Source organism: Puma concolor, chromosome D2 (genome assembly GCF_028749965.1).
Source record: "Puma concolor isolate L17-30 chromosome D2, mPumCon1.1.hap2, whole genome shotgun sequence".
Classification (NCBI taxonomy): Eukaryota; Metazoa; Chordata; class Mammalia; order Carnivora; family Felidae; genus Puma; species Puma concolor.
This window is the reverse complement of record NC_141677.1, coordinates 70,818,645-70,845,058: the sequence shown is the minus strand read 5'-3', so window position 1 is coordinate 70,845,058 and position 26,414 is coordinate 70,818,645. Positions and strand designations below refer to the sequence as shown.

At 42.3% G+C, this 26,414-nt stretch overlaps 1 protein-coding gene across 6 annotated transcripts in view; it reads right to left on the bottom strand.

Moving 5' to 3' along the window:
- The window catches only part of VTI1A (vesicle transport through interaction with t-SNAREs 1A), a 349,036-nt gene that overhangs the window by 102,871 nt on the left and 219,751 nt on the right, over nt 1-26,414 (bottom strand). The gene's annotated exons all lie outside the window — the stretch shown is intronic.

Sequence of the window (26,414 nt, the reverse complement as noted above, 5' to 3'; positions counted from 1 at the left end):
CATATAAGTGCTCTTAAAATAAATGGCAATTAGGATGACAACAGCAATCATGACAATAAGTGTTAAGAAATTTGTGGGGTGCCTGGGTGGCTCAATTGGTTGGGCGTCCGACTTCGGCTCAGGTCATATTCTCATGGTTCATGGGTTCGAGCCCTGCGTTGGGCTCTGTGCTGACAGCTCAGAGCCTGGAGCCTGCTTTCGGTTCTGTGTCTCCCTCTCTCTCTGCCCCTCCCCCACTCACACTGTGTGTGTGTGTGTGTGTGTGTGTGTGTGCGTGTGTGTGTGCGTGCGTGTGTGTGTGTGTATCTCTGTCAAGAATAAATAAACATTAAAAAATTTTTTTTTTAAAAATAAATCATTTGCTAGGTACTTCTGGTTTGGAAACAGAGGAAAAGACCTGTTTTCTAGATTCCTAAGAGGCTTAAAATAACCAACAGTTTTGCAGGTGAGCACAGGTACTCTGGTGGGCTGGTGAGGACAGCACGGTGGTCAGACAGAGACAGGAACTGGGGAGGGAGGAGTTATCCACAGGGACCATGGCCCAGCCTCCAATCTAAGAGGTTCAGAATGGGATGGGGAGTGGGGGCCATTCCAGACAGTCTCGGGTAGACATGAAAACATGGGAAGGAGCTCTCTAGAGCTAGGACAGGGGTCCTAGATCAGAAACAGGAGACAGAAGGTCAGTGGAATGTGTCCCCTGCATCTGGTGCTGGTTTCAGAGGCCTCCTCGTGGTGGCTGCAGCATTTGCTCCATTGAATTTGAAAGGTGCTCGGCTGGTCACCCTGAATTTAAAAACAACAGGAGAGCACATCCTGATGGTCTGAATCCATTAAATCTGCATACGGGCACAATGAGATGTTATGTAATCAAAACCCCTTGAACCTGCACCGGTCTCCATTAGCAACAGAAGCAAATCAGGTCATGTTTGCGGGAGGGAGCAGTGGAAGTGAAAAGCGAATGGAAAGCCAAGGTGGGCAAGTCTGTCCTGTGTGAGATTTTCCTTAACAGGTCCTGTGTCGCACTGTGCACGGCTTCTCTGGGAAAGGAAATGCCTTTCTACTCAGTTGCACACCACCCCCTCCATCAACATATATTCTTTTTTCTTTCTTCCCCTCTGGGTTATTATATATTTAATTGGATTTGTGTCATTGACATATGCCTATGTGTTTGTGATATAATATTTTATTTAATATAGCTGGATTATATCATTCAGTCCACATATAGTTATTGAGTCCTACTGTGTATCTGGCCAAAAAATCATTAAGAAGACGAGCATTTCCAGGAGGACTTTACTTTTTGTACTCCACAGTTACGAGCTTTTGCCAAGAATACATGTCAGGCCTCCAATTTGCTTCTATACCGGTCCAGTGAGGGCAGAAATGCAAGAATACATTTTTAGTTATGAGCTGGCCAGTCCAATATAATGTGACACTTACAACTTTCTGGCTGGTGAGGGAGGGTGATAAAGGATGACATTCAGGCTTAATGTACCTGAAGTAGGTAGAGTAGTGTATGGGGGGCGGGGCATGAACAGAAAAGCAGACTGGGAACCAGGAGATCCAGGTTTGATTATTAATTTGGTGCCTTGTCCAAAACTGAAGGAGTAGGGAGGGGCTTAAGACTTCTACTTTGAACTTATTGGAAGGCTAGGAGGATTGAGCAAGCAAGGCTCGTAAGGGATCTCTACCTCCCCGAGACTATGTGTCGGCTGTCTTCAGCTGAAGAATGGAGAGAGAATTGATTAGGATAAAGAGGGACAAGGATCACAATAGAGAACCACACAGAGGCAACTGGATTATAGGGTGGACTGAGATGATGCCTGCCTGGGGAGGTTTCTCTCAAGCTGTAGCGTCAGTGTATTTGGAGAACTCATCTTCTGTTGTCGTCCCAGAGGATAGTCTATGGAGGTGCAGACGACATGGCAGGAAATGAATGACTCAACAGTCGCCACATCGTTGGCCTATTTTCCACTTTGTCCCCAACAGGATTCAAGGTGGTTCACATGAACACACACCAGTGGCATGTGGGAAGTCACCGGGCTTGGTCTTGGCCAGCTCTGGTTCCACTTCCTCACTGTATGGCTGGAGAGCAACCATGAAGCTCAGCAAGTCTGAGGACAAGGGCACAGGGCAGTGATTTACCAATAAAAAATTTGCTATGCAAATGTCAGGGGAGATTTTATTGGTAATAGCAATGCTTTCCATTTATATAGGCTAACTAAAACATGGTAAACACACACAACTAAGGAAACAAAAGCATGAAGTTTGACCTACCCTGACATGAATCCCAAACCTTAACAGTTGAAAGTTTTTCTCATAGTAAGCAAAGCCATGGTCTCGTCCTAAAAAAAACAGTACGTTTGTTAACCTGAAAATGCTCTAGATGACTCCTGGGTCTGGGCTATTCTGCACAATCTGATGATCGGGGATTTCATCAAATTAATGTCACTAGATAGGCCTTATAATTAGGATAAAATATTTGAAAAGTTTTAAAGATGAGGCTGTTCATTAACTCATTGATTTTCCTACCAATTGGGAGCTTGAATTTAAATGATACCCAAAAATATAACTAGGTGTGCTCAAAGAGAGAGCTAGTGGTGAGTCCTTAAATGGAAGGCAGGAGTTTAAAATGCTATCACTATTCAGATTCTCTGAGAACATTAAAACTGCCCATTAAATGAAAACTTAATAATTGGCCCTACTGAATTGTGACATTTTGTAACCTGTTCAGAAATGCAGAAAATTGTGGAAGAAAAATTCTTTTGAGGCAGAATTTGATTTGCAATGTAATATTATTCCAAAAGCCAAGGTCACCACGCACGTACACATAAAAGAACAACAATGCAGACTGACTACCAAAGCTGAGGAAGACTCTGGAAATCAGAGCTAAGGCATATGGCTCAAGACTTCTAGGTAAGTTATGCTACTAGTCTGGAAAAAAATCAACAGGCAACAGCACGAGCTCAGAGTTAATATCAACATGGAATTGACTCCTCTTTGGACATTGCTTAAAGACATGACAGAGATAGGTCATTTTTGTCCTTCTATAGAAACCATCACAATTTGTAAACTTACTCTGCGATGTCATTAAATAAGTACAATGTAAAGACATTAACTGGGGGGAGAATCAGTGGTTTCACATCAGAAGGTTAAAAATTCTCATGGGCCGATGATTAATGAGCACCTTCTGGGTGTAGGGAGCTGTGTCCAGTGCTTTTGAGAGTCAAATATGAGAGATACATATTCCTCGTTTTCAAGGAGTTTACCACGTAGTAGAGTGGAGGAGACAGACACTGACCTAAATAAGATACAGGCATACTAGGAACGTCAACAGGAGCCGTACAATCAAAGCAATGTGGAGACTCTCTTGTTGGAGGGATCCAGAAAATGTAGTGTCCTTTCTTGGAGGATAGAGCTGGAGACAGGACTCTGAAAGATGGGTAGGGTTTTGATGGGGGAGATGGAAGGTCACCGTCCAGGCAGGAGGACGGGCAGGAGCAAGGGAAAGGCTTGAGACATGTCTGGGGAGCAGGCAGGAGGTTGGTGTGGCTGGAATGCAGGTGAAGAGAGAGCAGGGCAGCTGGGAAGAACACTGAGGGAACACTGAGGTCTGCCCAAGGCGCCAAAGGGCCAGTTCCATCGGAAGACAGACACTGTTAGGGGCACGGAGAGCGAGGGCAGAAATCTTCATCCGTAAACTATCTACGAAAATATCGGGCTCCAACTTGTTATCCCTTCACTGAAGTATCTGTTAGCAAAGCAACCAGCCACTGACAAAAGAGGAGGCCTCCCCAAAAGGAACAAATTACTGGGAAGAAATGGTGGTTAAAGGGAATGAAGACAAAGAATAATCAGGAATTAAAAGGCGGAAGGTGAGTGAGATAAAGGAGAAAATGTGCTGGAGAGAAGGTGGTCTAATCAGGGACATGATGGAAGCAAGGAAGGGGATGAACACGGGTCCCTCTCATCACCTCCCACCCCAGGCTAAACCCTAAGTAAACTTACTACAGGAATTTGAGGGCAAGCAAGCTGATGGTTTAGAAGCCACTGGAAATAATGGGGACTGCATGAAGTTTCTGGTTGTGGATTTCCACCCGTAAACGAATTGCTCTCTGCATTCCTATGAGAGGAACTGTAAGAAACATCCTTTTAGGAAAATAATTAACGTCAAGGGGAAATGGTCACAGCAAATGGCTAAGTGCAAAAGCCTACAAAATAGACATGTACAGCCTGATTTTGTATAAATGATGAGTAGCATTTATTGTATCCGGCCATCAGAAACTACATCACTGAATGGCGGAAATATTTGAAAAATGCCATGTCATCAGAAACATTTATTCTTACTTGGAATATTCAGTGACTCTTTCTGTTGAAAGTACTGTGTAATGCTTCCATTGGTATGTAGAACACCTCCCGTTAGAAATATCTCTAATAAGAAGAACAATTAAAACAAAGGATCTTGGGGAAGATGTGGCCAGCATGGCATTAAACATTACAGATGAGGGTTTCCACGTTTACCACTTCTAGGAAAACAGTCCCTTATGTAAGGAATACACAGGGCCATACTTGAGAAACGCAAACATCCCCAAGCTTACATTTGCTCTCGTAATCAATGCAACTTGTTTACACAGACTTGTTACTCCATTTATCTAAACATGCCCGTGTATAAACTACGCGTACTCCACGTCAGTCTCTTTCAAAATACAAATGTTTCTGGGTTATTGTGCATTTCAACAAGCCCATGCGAATACACATACCCTACATATACTCCAGACTCATTCTGTTTTGCATGTGAGATGATATATTTTATAAATCTGGCTCACACAGTGGGGGGACGGGTCCATTTATAGGAGAGAGAAAGAAGCAGGGACTTCACGTTTAACTTCTTGAATGTTAGCAGGATAGAAGCGTCTGACAGGAAAGAAAGAAGAAACTTCTGTCCTTGGGGTGAACAACGTTATCAACCTTCTACCTAAATAAACTTCGCCAGGAAGAGGGGTGAAAAAGTTGACTACATACTTAATAAAGTGCAGCCAGGACTGCAGCTGTTAATTTTGGTTTGATTCTTTACAGCTGAACGGAGAAAAAAATGCCTACAAGGCAACTGCGTGAGCCAAAGAGACTTTTACACTGTATAAGCGAAACTCAAATAAATAATTTTGGCAGATTCTATATTCTTTACGTTAAAATACATCATCTGCCAAATGAGGACAATGACTTTAAAATTTTCATTCATAGTAATGGGAAATCACAGGCAAGTTTCTAAAGCTTAAAATGCCAATGAAATATTTAATCGTTTGTATGTAAAATATGCATGGAAAAAAGACGGGAAGAATATGTATGAAAGTGCTAACGATGATTCGATGGACGATGAGGCTTATGGGGAGTTTTATTTCTTTTCTCTACACCTTTCTAAAGCCTCAAGATATTCAACAATAAACGTGAAATTCATATTTTAAGAATTTAAAAATTACGAATAGTTCAACAAACCCACCTTTTTTCTCTTTTGGGGTGAGAAAATGATGCAAAATGCAACAAAAACGAAATTCTCTGAAGCCTATTTTAAGCAAGTGAGAACAAACCCCTCACAAACATGCCTGTGGACGCGAAGACAGCTTCCAGCACTTTAAAGCACTGTTGGGCTGCCGGGCTATTTCTGGGCTTGGGATCTTGACGTGGTGTGACAGGTAGGGGTGAGGTTAGGCCATCCCGAAAATACAGGAAAGATGGGGAAGTCGCGGACTCGACGGCAGAAGTCCAGGTTTCCTCAGTGCGTATCGGCTGTGGATCAGAGGGCGAATGGCCACATATGCCGTTCGCGGGCAGGTGCTCTATAGGAAATGTAGGGAGAGAGCTTCTCACCCCAATCTTTTCCTGAGGACCAATCTGGGTGGGGGGGGGCGGTAATAGGGCTGTCTCTCCCCTACTTAATTGAGAGATTGTTTCCTTTCCATTTCATCTGCATGGTGAAATGTTGCAAGTAGGGAGACCAAAGTAGGAAAGACTGACTAAGGAAGAGCTCTCCACCATCTGAAACAGGCATTGACGCCATAGGCACAAAGTTATTTAATTAGCACGCATTGATTAATTTAACCTCGTGTAACCACTGTCTCCCGCTACTGCTAATTTTGTTTTTGAAGTCCAATGAAATAAAGTAGCTGAAGAGTAATTAAATGTGTCCAGTCCCTTCATCCGTATGGCTATGGTGACTGGGTAGCCCTCCACTGTGGGGGTTTTCTGAGAAGATGTTGGAAGGGCTTTGAAACAACTCAAAGCCATGTTCTCGGGAGGTGGTGACTTCACATTAAAAATCCTAATTTAAATAGGCCTGTCAGCAGCACTTCCCTGATTATTTTCAAATATTGGCTAAAAAAAGTGACGGTGTTCCATCTAAAAGCTTGCTTTGGAAAGAAATGCTGGGCTATATTTGTTACGACCTGTCCAGCACGAAAGGGAGCAGGCAGAACACTGAGGCACGTATGCAGGTTAGCAGTAGTTTGAAACTTTTTAAGAGATGCAAACGTGCCAAAAAATGAGAGCACTTTTTTTTTAAACCAACTACAGACATACATACTCAACAGATGACCAGAGTAATGTGGAGCTGCTCCAGATGAAGTCCTGTCTGCTTCGTCGCTTCTTCCTCCTTGGCCAGCTTTAGGTGGCCGGGCCAAATTTTAGGGCTCCTTGAAACACAGTTTGAGAACCACCGTTCCACAGCATCCCTGGGAGGAGGGGTGCGTGGTAACTGCACACTGGCTCCTTCCATACAGATCCGGATCCCTTTTGGCAGCCATCTCTGAACGCAAAGGCTGGAAAGCTAAGAACTAAACTAATGTTTTGGAGATTCTCTTGCAACCAGGTTCCAGATGTGGCCCAGGTTTTGTGAGGCAGACGTTGGTGCAGAATTTAGAAAGCGGATGTGAGCAATATGACGCAGCTGCATGGGAGGAGGCGGGTACCTCTGGTGAGTGAGAGAGAGAGAGAGAGAGAGAAAGAGAGAGAGGGAGAGAGTATGTGCATGCGCGAACGCGCACAGGAGAGGGGATTGCATTTGGTGTCTGGGGGACAGCTTTGGCAGAGACTATGGAGTACAGTTCCTGCATCAAAGATGCCATGTGGTCCATGACTGTAGCGGTGAGCTCTCCTGGGCAGTGGGGTTGAACTCTCTGGCTACTGCCACATAGCATCCAAACTAGCTTCATCGGTTTTCCCAAGGAGCCTATATGCTACTCTAGCAAATCTCTTCCTGCTTAAATTAACTAGAGGATTCGGTCCTGCCAAATCTAAGAATCTTAACCAACACAGCATCTAAAATAGACCCCAATCACCTCACTGTCTCATATGAGGTATCCCCAGCGTCACCCCATGTTTGTATACCTGCTGAACCCAACACTGTTTTTATCATGTAGATACCTAACAAATGTTAGTTAAATCACATCGCTATAGCCATAGTATTATGCTGGACTAATTGTAACATCATTCAGCTACTTATCAGACAGTAAGATGAAGTCTAAATAATATAGGTAAGAAACACCTCAGTAATCAAGGGGTTGAACAACTGTAATTTTTAACTTTGTTTACTTATCTGGGTAAAAAAAAGCAAAGCATTAAAAACAACAGTCTTGATTTCTCGTCATTCGGAGGGGAAGACAGAAACAAGCCAAAAGCAATCTTTTAAGATATAACAGAAAAAACAAGAATATAAAATTATTATGCTAATTAGCAACGAACCTCAATTTGATCACTATAGAATGACATGCTTAGATCTGCATGTCTTATTGAAAAATAAGAAAAAAGAGGGGTGCCTGGGTGGCTCAGTCCGTTGAGTGTCTGACTTTGGCTCAGGTTATGATCTCCTGGTTGGTGAGTTTGAGCCCTGTGTGCGTTCACTGCTGTCCGTTCAGAACTGCATTGGATCCTCTGTCCCCTTCTCTCTCTGCCTCCTCTCCCCTCAAAAATAAACGTTAAAAAAAAAGAAGAAAAATGGGCCCTTTATCTTTAAAAAATATATTGTCAGCATTGTGTCATATATATATATACACACACACACACAAAATCTAAGTATTATTTATTATTTTTTTTTTTTTAATTTTTTTTTTCAACGTTTATTTATTTTTGGGACAGAGAGAGACAGAGCATGAACGGGGGAGGGGCAGAGAGAGAGGGAGACACAGAATCGGAAACAGGCTCCAGGCTCCGAGCCATCAGCCTAGAGCCCGACGCGGGGCTCGAACTCACGGACCGCGAGATCGTGACCTGGCTGAAGTCGGACGCTTAACCGACTGCGCCACCCAGGCGCCCCCTAAGTATTATTATTATCTAAGTATTTGATTACTGACAGCACAACCAGTTTTCTTCATTTAGAAAAGACTACCTGAAAGGACTTCTTTTTCCCTCGGTTCATACACAACCTTTATTTCATTTTCTATAAGTGGTTAGACAAAGGGTCAAATGATAACTTTAAATATTTAAGCTGGTCAATGACAGTCAAGCAGTCAGATATTTCTCTAGTTTATTGTTAAATATGGATTGCCTTAGAGGTAACCTCGGGTACACTGCAAGGCTTCCTAATGAGTTATTAGTTATGAAAGTATGAAGTAATTCTGAATTTTAAATAAGACCGAAGAATAGACTGGGGTACAACAAATTAAAGGCACCATAATTATGCAATATCATGAGATGTATTAGATAGTCACACTATGCATATATCAAAAAATACATTAATAAACTGAACATATTAATAAAAAGCTAAGTCTGGCCCTTCAAGACCTCAACACTAATTGGAAAGAATTTTGACAGAACATCTTGAATAACTTTCATTATCAATCTTGGCAAGGTATTTTTCAGCTACCTAAATAATGATTATTTCTACACTCCACAGTGCATCTATTAAAACCTAAGATCTGAAAAATATCATTAGTGAGGATGAGTGAAGTAGCAAATGTTCAAATGCCACAACCTGAATCTGAATTTATTAGTGTGATGTAAATGATATGTAAGTGTTTCATTTCATTTTCCTGTATTTTACTTTTACAGTGTCCATGTAAAGTATATCGCACATTTGCAATTACCAGCGGATGTTAATGACATATCATGCACTATTTTGCAAATTTTGGCAATATTTTTAAGATCATGCATTCTATCACTTAAAAACTTTTTTTAATGTTTATTTTATTTTTGAGGGAGAGAAAGAGAGAAACAGAGTGCAAGCGGGGAAGGTGCAGAGAAAGAGGGAGACACAGAATCCGAAGCAGGTTCCAGGCTCCGAGCTGTCAGCACAGAGCCTGACGCGGGGCTCAAACTCACAGACCGCAAGATCATGACCTGAGCTGAAGTCGAATGCTCAACCGACTGAGACACCCAGGTGCCCCACATTCTGAGAACTTTAAAAAGCCTCCCAAAGTGTGATTTAATGGATTTAATTCTTAAAGAAAACATTTTGTAGCAAGGAGGATTAACCTCACAATGAAAGCAAACATATTAGTAGCAGATATTGGTGAAAAGTTATAAAAGGTAAATTTTACCTATGAGAGCTTACTCCTGTAACCAAAATACAGATTTATCCATTTTTTCTTTGTTGTTGGAAACAAAGTTATTACTAAAACAAAAACAATATCAGATCACTATTTAGTTTAAAATAAAAAAAGTCTAGGGGCTCCTGGGTGGCTCAGTCAGTTGAGCATTCGACTTTGGCTCAGGACATGATCTCGCAGTCCATAAGTTCGAGCCCCGCATTGGGCTCTGTGCTGACAGCTCAGAGCCTGAAGCCTGCTTGGATTTTGTGTCTCCTCCTCCTCTCTTTCTGCCCCTCCCCTGTTCACGCTCTGTCTCTTTCTCTCTCAAAATAAATAAACATTAAAAAAAGAAAAAAAGAAAAAAAGGGTCTAGCCAAAAAGGGAGTCTCATTACTTAATACCAGAGTACAAAGCACCTATTCTAGGAATACGGTTTATTAAAGTTAAAGAAAAAAATGGCAGCTGTGTGACACATTAATAATGCCTCTACCTACTCTTTTTTTTTTTTTTTAATGTTTATTTATTTTTGACAGAGAGAGAAACATAGCATGAGTCGGGGAGGGGCAGAGAGAGAGAGAGGGAGACACAGAATCTGAAGCAGGCTCTAGGCTCCGAGCTGTCACCACAGAGCCTGACGAGGGTTCGAACTCACGGACTGCGAGACCATGATCTGAGCCGAAGTCGGACACTCAACCGACTGAGGCACCCAGGCGCCCCAACCTCTAACTACTCTTGTTTTTCATATTAGATTTGGTTCCACTAAAGATTCTCCCCTTGAGGTGAAATGTCTGCTATGTGTATCTTGTTCATAGATGGCCATAGGCACCCTGTGTATTCAAGGATATTATTTTGTGAATACCTAGGTTTTAAGTTTCACTAAAATGGGAGGCTTGCTCAATAAATACTTGCTCCAGGTCATGAAGTCAGATATTAGAAAAGAAGGAAGAGATTGCTGCCCGAGTTGACTGCTGCACCCCACCTCCCAATTCCCCTAGACAAGGAGGTCTTTGCTTCCTGGTTCTTTTAGTTGGGGTCTTGACTCATGGACTTCTTATGCTCGCTTTTCCCTTTCTCACTGGAATGAAAACACTCATACAGCATATGCATGATGCACGATCACGCTGCAACAGTACACATGAAGTTTATGAATGATGTCCTTCACTTTACTGCCCTTTCTCTCACACGGTGAGATCCGTAACTTACTAGCTATAGGACTTCCAAAGCTGAGTGATTTGTAATGTAATACTTCTTGAATCTCCAGAGCAATTTCAGCATTAGTTACAAATAAAAGTTGGCTCTCTGCATCTCTTAACCTTGGGAACATGAACCTTTAAGACTTGGAGATCAAATACCAACATTCCCCTAGGACTGCTGTGCACATCTGCATTTCTGGACATAGGACTTTTTTTGTTCCCAATCAAGTATAATCTCACTTCATAACTTCTAACTTTTGGCTCGGTGCTACCTAGATTTCCAGGCAAGCGAAGAAATGAAGGCTGAGGATTTTGTGCTTAGAGGTTTGGAAATCTGGCAAATGCTACATTAAAATGCAAGTATTTGATCTTGAACTTCAACATAGTGAAATGCAGTTAAAATACAAAGTAACCAAAGGGAGGCTTTATATATTCCAAATCTGCACCTGTATTCGGATGTTGCCAGGTATTTGTACTAACAATTCTGTGTCCCGGGCAAAATGGAATGGAGAGCCTCCCAAATTGTCCTCTGGGATCTTCCAGCCATTCGAAGTAATCACTAATTCCTGCTTACATGTTCAAGCCAGGCATCCAAGGGCTGCTATTCCTGGCTGATTCTGTTGTGTGTTTAAATGTTTAAATGGTCCGATTGCATCTGGGTCCAAACTAATTTAACATGGAAAGTTAGCCCAAGGATTCCAGTCACCTTTAAGTTATCTTTAAAGCCAGCTATGAAGATTGCTTCAGTTATTAATGTACAATAATAAAAAAGCACCCTTCTGATTCACCAGACTCAAGGGTTTGTAAGGTTTCCTTAATATTGACCTTTAGGATCCAATCAGTGAGGTAAGAATTTATTTTCAAATAATTTAATTTAGCATCCATTTGCACTCTTTGGGACCTGAAAGTCACAGAATTTAACTGATTCTTATATTCAGATAATCGTGAGCACAGGTTACCCGTAAAATGAAATTCTCATGAAGATTTAGGCAGGCAGCACATTTTATAGTCCTGAATGTCATTAAGGTAGTGGTATTTATTCTGGATTTATTCTACAAATGCTCTCCAACAATATCAGTAGCTTCAGTAAGTGGAAGCTATCTTTCATTTGTCAGTATATTTCCACTTCTGCAAGCTCTTTGACGGGAAGGGCTCTTTCCGGTACTTCTCTGTATATCATATAGAACTCAGCCTTGTAACATGGTGGGAAAACACACTGCCTGAGATGCCAGGAGAGCAGCATTCAGCATCCAACCTCGCTACTTATTAACTGTGCGATTCCTGGTGGGGTTATTATGATACATGGGTCTTAGTTTGCCTACCTGTAAAATGGGGACAGTGTTCTGCCTCACAGTGCTCTGACAGCAACCTAAAAAGTATGGATTAAACATATTTTGTAAACTGTAGTATTGTGTTTAAATTTAGGTTTTTGTCCCTATTTTATTCTACTCGAATTAAGAGCTACTATTTTCGAGCACTTACTATGGACTAGACACTGTGTACGTGACATATAAGGGTTGTGCCACTAAATATTTACGACAATTCAATAAGGTATGTTCCATCATGGCTCCCCTTTGACAGATGAAGAAACCTAAGTTTGACTCAATCCCGAGCAGTCTGGCTCCAAAATCACCACTCTAAACTGCTGTCAGAGAGTGAGTCCTCTGCTTTTAGGAAAAAGATCTCACCTTTATGAATCTACCAATGGAAGGTTTAGGTGGTCAGAGTGAAGAGGAGACAGTCACCTCGTCTACGGTGACCCCAGATGTCACAAGGTACAAGAAGACAGAGGATCTGAACCATCAGACTCGTGGCCAGAGGTTTTCCATTTATGTTCAGATTTCTGCAACACAAATATCTCATTCTGCTATGCATATTTTCAACTGTACTAAAATCACCAACTGAGGCTTAAGAGGGGGGGAAAAATCACCTCAATTCTACACCCAGCCATGAGTAAAACGCTGGAGCTTGGGAGTCTGGGAAAATACAAGTGGACTGGCCAGGGTGGAAAACAATACTTTGTGACATGATACATCCGTTGCTGAAACAGGTGACAAGCCACCCCTCAGGGGGTATGGTAGACACAAATGACCATGGTGGGGGTCACCTCTGTGAGGATTCCCTTCTCCAGACGGACTGAAGAAAAACCCAAGAGTGGAGATCACCTGGCAGAAAGAGCGGTTACTTTCCCAGGTACCAGGCTTTGGCTGGCTACCAACCAATGCACTGCTAGAGAATGAGACCCAAGACAATACTCTGCCTGTGCTCAACAATGAGTGCACAAAGGGTGTCAAAGCATGTGTTTAAGCATATGTGAACAAAGAACATAAAGATGTGTGAGAGGGGTGTTAAAACATCAGTTCAAACATGTGTTTAACCATGTGTGAGCAAAAGGGTGTTAAGCCATGTGGTAAAGCAAGTGTTAGAGCATATTCTGTTACAAATGTTTCTCATTTGGGAGCTTAAATTATTTTCTGCCTAATCCAGGGTTGCTAAGCAATAGTTCTGTGTTGTCCTAACTTAACACAATAAGTTATTAAACTGAAAAAAAAAAAATTGAAGTTAGATTTCTTTTTTCCTGTCTCGGTTTCATCACAAAGAATTTACATCTATAGTTTTCAATAAACACAATGGTAGTGTTGTGCTAGTGTAAGCAAAAACCGGGGTAATGCTCCGGGTGCAAGAAGGCAACAGCCAGAGACTAGGGAAGACCATGCTCAGTGTAGTGAGACAAATCCACAGTGTTTGGAGGCTACGGTGGCATATCACACTAAAGTTTGATACGCTGCATGGTTCACCGGCTTGGGGCGACTGTCTCATCTAGGGAAACTTAACTGCAGCTAGGACTCTTTTTGTTCTCATCTTTGAAGACATAAAATGCTGCGCCAGAGAGCGAGGGTTTTGACGGTGCTTATTGGTGGTAAAATGTGATAGAGTCAGACTTTAAGGTTTGTCTGACATTATTTGCTAAATATATTAGCTTCTGAATCTACAATGGTGCTGGGGTCTTCTGTTCCGAAGCAAATGAATCCTCTTATTTTAAAGGGTGAATACAGAATCCTGGACGTGACTTCAAAAAGAATGGAAGTAGACTAAAAGCAGAATGTGCTATTGATGCCTTCCTACAGGGTAAAGAAAGAGACCTTAAAGCAAGGGTACGTAGGGACGCCTGGGTGGCTCAGTCGGTTCCAAAGCAAGGGTACGTAGGGACGCCTGGGTGGCTCAGTCGGTTCAGCGTCAGACTTCGGCTCAGGTCATGATCTCACGGTTTGTGAGTTCGAGCCCCGTGTTGGGCTCTGTGTTGCCAATGCAGAGCCCGCTTCAAATCCTCTGTCTCCTTTCTGCCCCTCCCTTGCTCCTTCTCATTCTCTCTCTCAAAAATAAAGAAACATTAAAAAAAAAAAAAAAAAAAAAGCAACCCAAGTGTACATATACTAACAGATTAAAAAAAAAAATTCAGGTAGCTACCTTCTTTCTTATCGTGAGACAAAGCTGTAAACAAAATAAGCCAGTAAACCTATTTAAGCCCACTCATTTCTCTGCTGGGAGAGGCTATTTCATCAAATATTCTTTTTTAAAATCCCAAGAAACAGAAGAAAAGCGAAAGATCGGCAAGTTTGTGCTTAAATTCCATTTCCTATACAGTAAATTAATATGGCCCTTTCTGCTTCACTGGAATGATTTGTGCATAAATGCTATTTGATTATACCTAGGAAAATACTTTTGATCATTCTGAATAAAGAACAATCGATACAACCATTAAAATCAAAATATTGCCTTCCCAATCACCTTTTGCCTCAAGACCGTGGAATGTTTCGTTGAAACAAAAACTGGCAAGAGAGAAACAAACAATTAAAGCTAGTGTCTTCTGTCGGCCACCCTTGCAGCAAAGGTCAGAGGATTTTTGACTACTTCTCTCTGCCTGTTTGCTTGTGTCACTTAATGATTTGTTCATGCAGTTCGGTACATACTCAAGAAAATGCAATTCCTCAGCAGGATAAAGCATAGTTTCTGGGTGTTGTGACCTGACTCTTTGCTTAAACAAGTTCCAGAGCGTACACTGACAAAGCGGGTGATTATTTTTTCTTCTTGGAGACGCGGCTCAAATAAAGAAAACTAAGAAAACAGAATCCCGCCAAGGAAATACTAGAGGAAAGTTGTGCAGAGGCTTTCCTAATTTATGTTTGGTCGTTTTACTGTTGACCAAAACAAATACACTGATGAGCCAATTCATTTTCGCAATCCCACGTTTCTTCATTAGTAAGGCATTTCACTTTTAATAGTGCCAAACGAATATAGAATGCAGACCATCTATTTTCTGTCAATACGAAATACACTCTGGTAGCACTGAGGATAGTCTCCGAATGCACGTAAGTCAGGCTCAGCAATAACGTCTGGGCTGCAAAAATGAAGAAACATCTGTAGATCTTACAAGCTGAAGGAAGAAACTATAAAGAAGTACGCTCTGAGGTCCTCAGAACCAGCTGAAATTGTTAGTCGGGGCTAGTTAACCGAAGGTTCCCCATTTTCGGTCAAACAAGCATGCAAACACACCCCACTTTGTAGAAAACAGAACAAGACAAACAGCCCTGATGGAGATACAGACCTTGAGATAATACTTCTGAATTTCTCTGGAGGTGCCGATTTGAATACGTATAATCATTCTCCTTAATTACATTTTTCTCTAGACATGGAATACTCAATAAACAAAACACACTGGGGGCAAGTAGGGGCAAGAGGCTCTTTCTGTAAAAACTCTTCCCTAGAGTACTCTGCACAGGGTTAGGTAGCCTAATGTGGTACATAGTAAGTCTTGCATAACAATTTGCACTTTTAATCAAACTTTTCAGAAGGCAGCAAAAAGAATCAGAAAAATAATTTTAGCCTCTTCTGCTTTCTATTTGAAGTGACCATCATTAACCTCAGTGGACAGGTCACATGTGGAGGGAAAGAGCTCTTGAAGGAGTGAGCTTTCCCAGCTTTACAACCATGGGCATTTTGCTCTCGGGCTGTCAGGTGAAGGAAAGTGCTGGCCACGGCATCCTGAACATCCTCTCTGCCTACTCTGAGCTGTGACTTTCCTGGAATCAGCCTGCCAGAGATCCTAAACAGGATAGGAAGGAACTCTATCGTAAACTGGAGCCATATTTGCAAGTGTGTATTTAAAGTAAGCTAGAGAACTTTCATAATGTCCCAAATCGAGACTGGGCAATTGCCTCTTGAGGTTGGCACCACTTCCCTTTTTATGAACAAAACAACCTCAGCAATTATGGGAAAAAAGGCAAAACCAATGCAAATAAACCGACAAGCTCGTTTATCATTTTCACCTTAAACGCTAAAAAAATATAGGTTTTCTTAAAGGCTTAAGAAAATTAAATGTTTCGTATGTTCAAAACTTATCCCCCTTTCTTCTACTTAATGTTTCTTACAAATGCTTATAGAATCACTCCCACATTAGAAATCTTGAACTCTTGAAATACTTTATGTCATTCAACGCAAATGCTTCAATCTGAAATGAAGCAGTAAATACCAGGTAGAAAAGTTCAAGGTTAGGTACTGTTCAAGATAGATATTTCTCTAAATTCCAAGTTTTCATTTTTTGGAAACCAATGGAAAGACAGACCTCAAAAAAAATTCACGTGTTACACTTCCTATGTAATTTAAAGACAACTCAGTGAGCAGAAGCTGAATTTGTAACTTTTAGTCAACTGATTTCCTTTGCAACATTTGCTTTCTGAGACCAACTCAGACTAAGATTATTTTTTAAACACTGAATCATCAAGCTTTCTTTGAAACAGCATTAGCAGTAAAAATTTACCCCCCCCCCCCCAAATGAGACTCACTCTGCCATCCACAGGCATGCTTCCAGACGTGAGAGAGTTTTAAATGTGTTTTCTTCCAGATCTTTACTAAAATGCAAGGAGTTAAGTTGGCATGGTTTATATAAACCAAAGTCGTAACTCACTTGTTCTTTTGGGATAGCTCGTTCGTTCATTCATTCATTCATTCATTCACCCACTCTTTCATTCAATCAGATATTTCCTGAGTGTCCATTCTGTCCCAGGAGCCAGCAGGGCACAGGGGGTATAAAGTAGAATAACTTTTGGTCCTGGCCCTTGAGCAGCAAAGGGCTGTGGGTGCCACAGAATAAAGCAAGTATGACACTGAGCTATGAGGTGGCGCTAGGGGTGGGAGGGGAGAGTTGACATGAAAACAGACCCGGTGCTTTAGGTCTGTGATCAGCAATGCCTAGCTGGCAGCAGGACAGAGACTGGACAGACAGCACATATGATCTCAGCGAGACTGCGCAGATGTCCAGCACCCATGGGCTAGAGTACCTCCTGTGTCTCCCAGGGTGGCACTCAGGGACTTGGAGATCCCTTTTTGTACCTCCTCTGGGAAGCTGAGATGATAATTTGATCACTGTTTAAAAAATAAAGAAAGAAAAAAGAAAAGAAAGGAAAAAGAAGAGGAAAACCCTCTTAACGTTCTTTAGCTATTCCCTTGTATTGGTGCCTTGGGCCCGTGTCAAGTAAGTTTTTATTAAAAAACAAACAAACAAACAAAACATCTATAATTTTAAACTACTTAACATTAAAATTGCCTACAGTTTTAAATTCTCTTCAGCTTTAGGGAAACTGAATGGATGATGCTCCTGTCCCTTAAAAGGAAAAAAAAAAAAGGTTTCAGGAGGGCAGGAAGACAGGTGTCACTTCACTTATACGTGTTTTGGGACTTGTTACGTTTTGGTCCCATGTTTGAGCCCTGAAGTTAGCAGAGGTTGGGAATCAAAGTGAGAGAAAACAGAAAATATTTCTATTTGCTAATGGTATTTCGCTAGTGATAGAGAGAGAAACATTTCTTCATCAAACATTTATTGAGTGCGTATTATGCACCAGGCTTACTGACGTGGTGACACAGAGATGAAAGCCAGTCCTCTCCCCAGGGACACACGGTCAAGTGGAGGGGATGGGCGGGGACTGACGAGTGAAACACAGCAAGGGTCTCACAGCACTATGTGCAGACCACCGGAGACTCGAGAAGCTCATTTTAGGCAGGACAGAGACGATTACCTTTTCTTTTCTTTTCTTTTTTTTTTTTCTTTTTTTTTTTTTTAATTTTTTTTTTTCAACGTTTATTTATTTTTGGGACAGAGAGAGACAGAGCATGAGCGGGGGAGGGGCAGAGAGAGAGGGAGACACAGAATCGGAAACAGGCTCCAGGCTCCGAGCCATCAGCCCAGAGCCCGACGCAGGGCTCGAACTCACGGACCGCGAGATCGTGACCTGGCTGAAGTCGGACGCTTAACCGACTGCGCCACCCAGGCGCCCCATTTTACCTTTTATTTTAAATATTCATAAGCACGTGACAATTTATTTGGGATAGTTATAGCACTTAATAGGTAAAACAACACATAATTGGGACATTCAAATCATGATCACATGGATAATTCTCTGTGAAATGAAGTGAGAGGTATTTAAGCAAGAGTGTGCCAATTTGAACAGAAAGAGTGGTAGCGGTGTTAGGCAGGTGGAGCCAGGACCAAAAGTGTGATGGTATTACTCAAACCCCTGAAGTTTGGGAAATAAGGCAGATCGGTGTGGCTAAGTCCAAAAGGATGCCATTTTCCAAGGGTTGGACTCCTCTTTGTATGTTCCCTGGCTCAAAATAAGATGCCATGAAAGAGGCACAGACTTCTAGGAGAGCCCGGGGAAGGGAAGGGCACTAACATGGGCTGGGGGATTCAGAGGGGTTTCCAGAAAGAGGAGACCAAGGATGAGAAGTTATGCTGAAAACAGTATTAGGACCCTGGTATGTAGAATGGTGGAATCCTAGGTTTGGATGGAACCTCAGGCATCATCTGTTACATTATCTGTAATTAACTATAAAATACTTCTGTACAGATAGTGTGACAGATATGTGTATATTAGTTAGTCTTAATCCATGCCCTTGGGTAGTGAGTTTATAATTGAAGGGGCCTAATGGGAATACACACTTCAGGGTGTTGAGTTCACATTTAAAAGACTAACGAAAAGCCATATTCCAGAGGCAGCTACTACAAGTGTGGCAGCTCTCTTTATCTTATTAATTAGTTACTCTTAATTAGCATAACAAATAATTATTAATGAGGGCATTAGAAATGGCACTGAAGCTCTGTGCACTGGCTAGAGGTATTGTCCTTGGCACTCCCACAGGGTGCAGGGAAAGGGCATCGGAATCTAGTGACCCTGGAATGGTGTCTTCCACTCAGGATTCTCAGTGCTCTATCCATCACTCAGAGGAGTCTCTCACCGGACTCTGACTAGAAGGTTAGCCAAGTCCTTTGCTAGAATATTCTCACATCTGCCTCTAGTGATCTTTTCAGGCAAACTGCTGTTCACGCCCTCTCCCATCAGGACAGAGGACAGGGACTCATTTCATCCAGAGGACAAGATGGATGGCTGTTTGTGCTCCTGTTTGTGAACACGTGTTTCTAGATGTGGCAGATTTCAGTCTGGGGTTTGCTTTCATTTTGACATATTACTTGGGAAGCAGGCATAGCCTTCAACCACCTCCAACTCATCTGTCTCCAACTGTAGCCAATGTCGGCCATGAAAAACCTAGTAATCATGAAAGACCAAATTTGCTAGAGTCAGATCTAAGCTAAACTTGCTCTCTCAGAGAGGTTAAGGGATTTGCTCAAGGACACATGGCTAGTTAGTCATAAAACTAAGCTTAGCATGCGGTGCTCTTTGTTACCATCTTCCTGGTCAACCAATGGTTGTTGGCCAGGGATGCTCATCCCAATCATCTGCAGAACTTGTAAACCACGCACATGCTCAGGTCCAGCCCAGGAGAATGTGATTCTGTAGAAGATCTGGGAGTAGGGGCACAAGTTTCTATGTTTTCTAAACACCTGTGCAGGTTACATTCTGATGTACACACAAACATACATATAAGTGAGAATCACTGGACTATCCCATGATACTGATAAATGCAAAATGTGTAATGTCTATTGCACAATTTCTATGGACCCGGCCCTGTGCCAGGTGCTTAGCATGCTCTATGTTAGTTTTAAGTAATCTCTACACCCAATGTGGGGCTCGAACTCATGACCCTGAGATCAGGAGTTGGATGCTCTACTGACTTAGCCAGCCAGGCGTCTCTCTATTATTTTATTTTTATAACAAATCACCGAATAAGATATCCTTAGCACTTTACAGATGTAGAAATTCACGGTGCAAAAGTTAAGCAAACTGTCCAAAGTGACAGCTTATAAGTGGCGAGACACAGATTCCAACCCAGATTTGCCTTTCTCCACCAATCTGCTCTTAACCATGATGCCCTGTTACACATCATGGGACATAATATTGCTGGGAAAATATCTAATGCAGGGGTGAAGAAGGACAGCATAAATGAGCAAAATGGGCCAAACAGAAACTGGGGTGAACCAGAGACCACGTGTCCTTCTAAAGGGCTCTGCGTTTTGCTTGATGGCTATTCTGAATGTTTTAAGAGTAACTATACAGAGCAACTGGAAGTCTCATACGTTGCTATGGGGATGCAAAATGGGTCAGCCACTTTGGAAAGGGTTTGGAAAGGGTTCTTATAAAATTAAACATATACTCACCATATGACCCAGCAATCCTACCCATAGGTATTTACCCAAGAGAAATAAAAACCTCTGCCCACAAGAAGATATGTACACAAACGTTCATAGTGCCATATTTATATGTGTTCCAACCTGGGAGCAGCTTACGCCTTCATAAACTGGTGAGTGGATAGATAAATTATGCTGAATCCCTACTGTGGTATATACTCGGCAATTAAAAGAAATGAAATACTAACACACACACAATGACAGGTGAATTTCAAAAGCTCTATGCTAGGTGGAAGAAGTTATACACAAAAGACAAAATACTGCATAATTCCATTTACATAAAATTCTAGAGAAGGCCAAACTCTAGTGTCAGAAAGCAGATCAGTGGCTGCCCATGATGGGTGAGAGAGAGGGGAACTGAGAGCTAAGGGCCCGGAAGGAACTTTCTAGAGGAAGAGCACTGCTGTGTCCTGATGTGTTGTGTGGGTTACACAACTGCATACCATGACCTGAACTCCTCAAATTCTATACTTAAAAGGTGTGATTTCTACTGTATGTAAGTAATACCTAATACCTCAATTTAAAAAACAAAACTGCCAACCAAAAAAAAAAAAAAAAAAAAAAGCAAAGGAAAAAAGTTCTGCACGTCACTTATGGCCCATAGCTTGCGGTTTTCAACCTCTGGTCTCAGTAGAGAGATTCCGTTTTAGATTCCTGAGGAAACACAACAGATGACAAGAAGTCATCCATCATTCTCCCCAAGGCTGGGCTCGGGAAAAATGGTGAAGCTTGTGTTCATCCCCTTCCTCCATTTCTCCTCCTCCATCAGGTGCAAAACGCTTCCATGCTGCCCCCTGGCTGTTCAGCACCTCCTACCACGGCACCCAGTTCCCATCTCCTGGGCACCTCTAAAACCACCCTGCCTTTCAGCCCTTCAGCCCTCCTCCCAACCTCTTTGACTCAAAGACTGTTCCTCAGTGCTCTGTGCAAGGCAGAGACAAAACCTGGCTAACACATCACCAAGTAGGTGCCACGATCAACACTGATTAATTCACCACGTAGGTACGAGCATTTGACAAAGACGATGCATGGAACCCTAAGCTGAATGTTCTTTCCTTTTAGATAGTTACAGAATGCTTTGGGAAAAGGAGGCTATTTCTGGAACCCTCCACATTCATCTCTACCAGAGAGTGGCCAGCCTGTTTGTTTATACATATGCTTTGTCACAATATTATTATGAAACACCTTTAAATGAATATACACAAGAGGTCTGTGTGGATAGTATAGAAGTTATATGCGATGATCATACACAATTATCAAACTCATAGTGCTCTTAAATATCAGGCTGAGGAACTCTAACACACAGTAGAGTGAGCCCTTCTGTTTTCTGAAAAACTAGTGAATGCCAACCCTATGCGGCTGGGCTTTCCTGAACCTCTGTGAATGTCCTAATAACTTGATTAAAAACGAGAAGGTGACAATAATATCCAATTGACTACAGTAACACAAGCTATCATGTTAAGTTACAAAGAAAAAAGGCAGAGGAACTTAAAATTTGTATTAATGCCACATAAAGGAAAATGTTAACATATGAATAAATACTAAAACAAAAAAAGGAAGAAAAGATCATTGTGGGTGTATTGGGTTATTAGTGATTTTTCTCCCTTTTCTTTTTAAAATTGTTGCTTTCTTTTGGGGCTCCTGGGTGGCTCAGGTGGTTAAGCGTCCAACTCTTAATCTTGGCTCAGGTCATGATCTCTTGGCCATGAGACAGAACCCCACATTCAGCTCTGCGCTGAATGCAACCTGCTTAAGATTCTCTCTCCCTCTCTCTGTCCCTCCCCTGATTGCGTGACGCTCGTGCACACATGCACGTTTTCTCTCTCTCTCTCTCTCTGTCAAAATAAATAAATAAACTTAAAAAATATTGTTTTCTTTTGCTTTGATAATACTATCTGTGTAATAAACCCACATCAGAAGAAGAAAAAGAAATCACCCAGACTGGATCACAGCCAGCACGGTGTGCTGACCTGTCACCCGTGAATTAATGTCTGTGTTGACTGTTCCCAATTCTTTCTCCTTATAAATTTGAAGGCCGAGGGATTTTGGTAGTAGAAACATACCAGTCACATGCAAGTATTTTATCCACCCTTTAGTCATGTTGATGAGGACAGCCACTTCTTTCAAGGCTGTCCGCTAAGGATCCCCATTTGCAAGTGGAAATAATAAAATCCAGAGAACTGATTAATAAAGCAGCTGTGTACCTAGAAAGAACCCCAGCTCCGGAGATGACTTTGACTTGGAAAATTTTTTTCAATGATATCTTGACAAGACACGTGGTTAATACCTTTTCCCCCCAAGCAAAAACTGGATTAAAAATTTCAAGTCCTATTAAAGCAAAATTGTTGCTTTAAAAGCAAATAAGCAAGCGGACAAACAAAAAAAAAGGTAGTATCATGGCCAGGCCAGTTGCAGTCAATGTTGTTAAGTCTGATTTCAGCCCTTCCAGACTCTGACATGTGACCTCCTAAGATCCTCCAGGATCCGCCTCTGCTCTGCTCCTGTATTGACCTACTTCTAGGGAAGAATCTGATTATTCTCACGTGCAGAACTGAGAGAACAGGTTACAATGGTGCCCACAAAGCCTCTAAAGAGACAACCAAGTCTAATGATTAAGAGAACACGCTCCGTAGGGAGGATTTGGGGGCACTGGCTCCGGATGGCATTTTTGATGGCATGGGACTCCTAAAGAAAAAGCCTACCTTTTGGTGGAGGTCTATTCTGCCTACACACATAGCCACCTGTACTTGTAACACCTTTCCAAATCCTTAGGAAAACACGGGAAGTAGGCATGTTCAGGAGGAAATAACCCATGAGACAAAACTTATTAATGGGCTACATGACAACTAGGGAAGAATGTGGTCTTTTAAGAAGGTTCATTCTGCCTAGAGCACATAGTAGGTGTTCAATAAGGAATAATGATGGTGAAAAAGGTGCACCGTAGGTTTTCAGGCCATTGTGATTTTGCCAAGCTTTTATCTCCTCAGTGGAGGGGAGGGTAAAAATGGGAAGCAGACGACAGTTGGGCACAACTGTGAACATGTTGTGAGATGACCCATATTCTACTGTTGAAAGGGGAACATCAGAAAATGAAAGGCAAAAGTCATAAAGTTGACAATATAGAGCTGATTTGAATTATCTGCCATACCTGCCTTGCAAGATGCTACCTCCCTGTTCATGCTGTTTCCTTAGCCTGGAATCCCTTTTAACTTTGCCGGGGCAAATGTTACCCTTCCTTCAAGGGCCATTACAAATGCCATGCCATCCATGAAACTCACCCGGATTACTCCAAGCTGCCGATGATCTCCAGACTCCAGGAACTGTGCACTGAGGTCTGTGATCACCAAACATCTTGAGTTAGCCCTTCTTCTGCCCTCCTTATCTCTTTCTGACTAGGGTGTGGGTTTTCTGAAGGCAAGAGTCATCTTGATACATCCTTACATACCCAGGAAACCTCTTTTCACATATTTGTGGAGTGAATTACCATTTTCCTAATAAATGGTTCCCAGGATAGGAGCGTTAATAGGGGGAATCGGTTCCTGTAGGTAAGTAGTCTTTATCGCTGGAGATTCGAGTTTTCCCCAAGAGGGACAGAGAAAGGAAATGAGGAGTAAGGACATGTGTGAGGATGCCTGGCTTACAGTAGACAGGCTTGTGTGAGGCTGTCATGATGGCCAGCACAGGCAAACAGGCCTTGTCTTCAGGATGCATCAGTAGATGCCATCAGTGACTAGAGATGCCACGGTGGACTTTTCCCAGGCAGTATTTGGAATGACCCCCTAAATCATGCCTCACTATATTACCGAGAGGGACACTTAAACCTCAAAGAAGATTCATCTAAAGAAACTGGCACGTGGGATTTCATTTTCCCTAAGGCTTCCATGCCTTATGTAGTAAATCATCAATAATTAAATAGCAACAGTTAAAACAAGACCACCCAGGCATACAGGCCCAAGGGTTGAGCTACAGAAATGGTTTGTATGGTCCCCTTATCTAGGGCAATTTAAAAATTTTTTTTTTCAACGTTTTTTTATTTATTTATGGGACAGACAGAGACAGAGCATGAACGGGGGAGGGGCCGAGAGAGAGGGAGACACAGAATCGGAAACAGGCTCCAGGCTCCGAGCCATCAGCCCAGAGCCTGACGCGGGGCTCGAACTCACGGACCGTGAGATCGTGACCTGGCTGAAGTCGGACGCTTAACTGACTGCGCCACCCAGGCGCCCCACTAGGGCAATTTTAAAGATCACTCACAGTTTCCAGGTGCCTGGAATGGTGCCTGGTTGATGGCTCCTGATGTTGCATCTATCAAAGGACCCATTAAATTGGGATGGAAAAATACACGATGATAATTTACAACACCAAAACTGACATCACAAATTGCCAGCGCCTGGAAGGATTTTTCTACCACTATTAAAAAAAAAAAATGAATTGGGCTGAAAAATGTAAGCAGTAGTCCACCCTCCACAAAGTCTGCTACTAGGTTAAAAATGCAACGTCTGTAACAAGTAGAAACTGAGCAGCTGTCTCTCTCATGAGTGGATGCTGCGATTTAGGAGGTATTTGCGCTGTTGTATTCATTCCTCTTCCTCCATGTTCCGCACCTTGTTTCTCTTCTACAGCCAGTAAGAAACTAGAGTTCCCAGGGAAACAATAAATCAACATTGAATGGCAGTAGGAAAGGTATGGTGTAAGGTGCTGAACCCTGGGAAGTGTGGCCTTCCTAAGTACAGTGTGCCTATATCTGGTGGCGGAGGAGATCGCAGTTGAGCATCCACACACTAGACATTTTTTCATCCCAGAGTCATGGAGTTGGGGAAAGAAGAATTCCCATTTCATTCTCATAAAGACAGTCCCGACAAAACGGACTATCTTTAGACAGAGCTGAGCATATAAAGCTGCCATCCACTTGCAGATCCAAGAGAGGGTTGGTTTTAAAAAGTAACCAAACCACACAAAAACTCACAACAACACGGGGACAATGGAAAAAAAGATCCTACAAAATAAGGGAAAGGAAATGAGACCTTAAGGTTCAGAGGAAGAACGTGATTCTTCATATACATCCGAATCATATACTTATCCTGAAAAAGTTTCTTGAAGAAATATCCCCGCTGACTACAAAATTAGATCAAGGGTGGCAAAGTCACAAATGAGATAAACACTGATTCTCTTCAAGGATGCCACCCCAAGAAATTAATACACTCTATGAACGCAGACACATAGCATCAGTGTATAGCAGGAGTCGGAAAACACCTCCATGTTTGGGGCGCCTGGGTGGCTCAGTCGGTTAAGTGTCCGACTCTTGCTTTCAGCTCAAGTTCATCTCACGGTCTGTGCATTCGAGCTTCACATCGGGCTTTGCACTGACAGCGCAGAGCCTGCTTGGGAATCTCTCTCTCCCGCCCTCTCTGCCCCTCCCCAACTCTCTCACTCTCTCAAAATAAATGAATAAACTTGAAAAAAAAAGTTTGAAAACCTTAAAAAAAAAAAAGAAAAGAAAAAACCTCCATGTTTAACGTAAAGGAAATAATCCTGTGAGAGAATATTATACCACTGTTATAAATAAGGATTACAGAGGGGCGCCTGGGTGGCTCAGTCGGTTAAGCGTCCAGCTTCGGCTCAGGTCACGATCTTGCGGTCCGTGAGTTTGAGCCCTGTGTCGGGCTCTGTGCTGACTGCTCAGAGCCTGGAGCCTGTTTCACATTCTGTGTGTGTCTCTCTCTCTCTGACCCTCCCCCGTTCATGCTCTGTCTCTCTCTCTGTCTCAAAAATAAATAAACGTGGGGCGCCTGGGTGGCTCAGTCGGTTAAGTGTCCGACTTCAGCTCAGGTCATGATCTCACAGTTCGTGAGTTCAAGCCCCGCATCGGGCTCTGTGCTGACAGCTCAGAGGCTGGAACCTGCTTTGGATCCTGTGTCTCCCTCTCTCTCTGCTCCTCCCCTGCTCACACGCTCTCTCTCTCTCTCTCGCTCTCTCTCAAAAATAAGACTAAAAAAAAAAAAAATTAAAAATAAGTAAACGTTAAAAAAATTTAAAAAAATAAAATAAATAAGGATTACAGAGTTT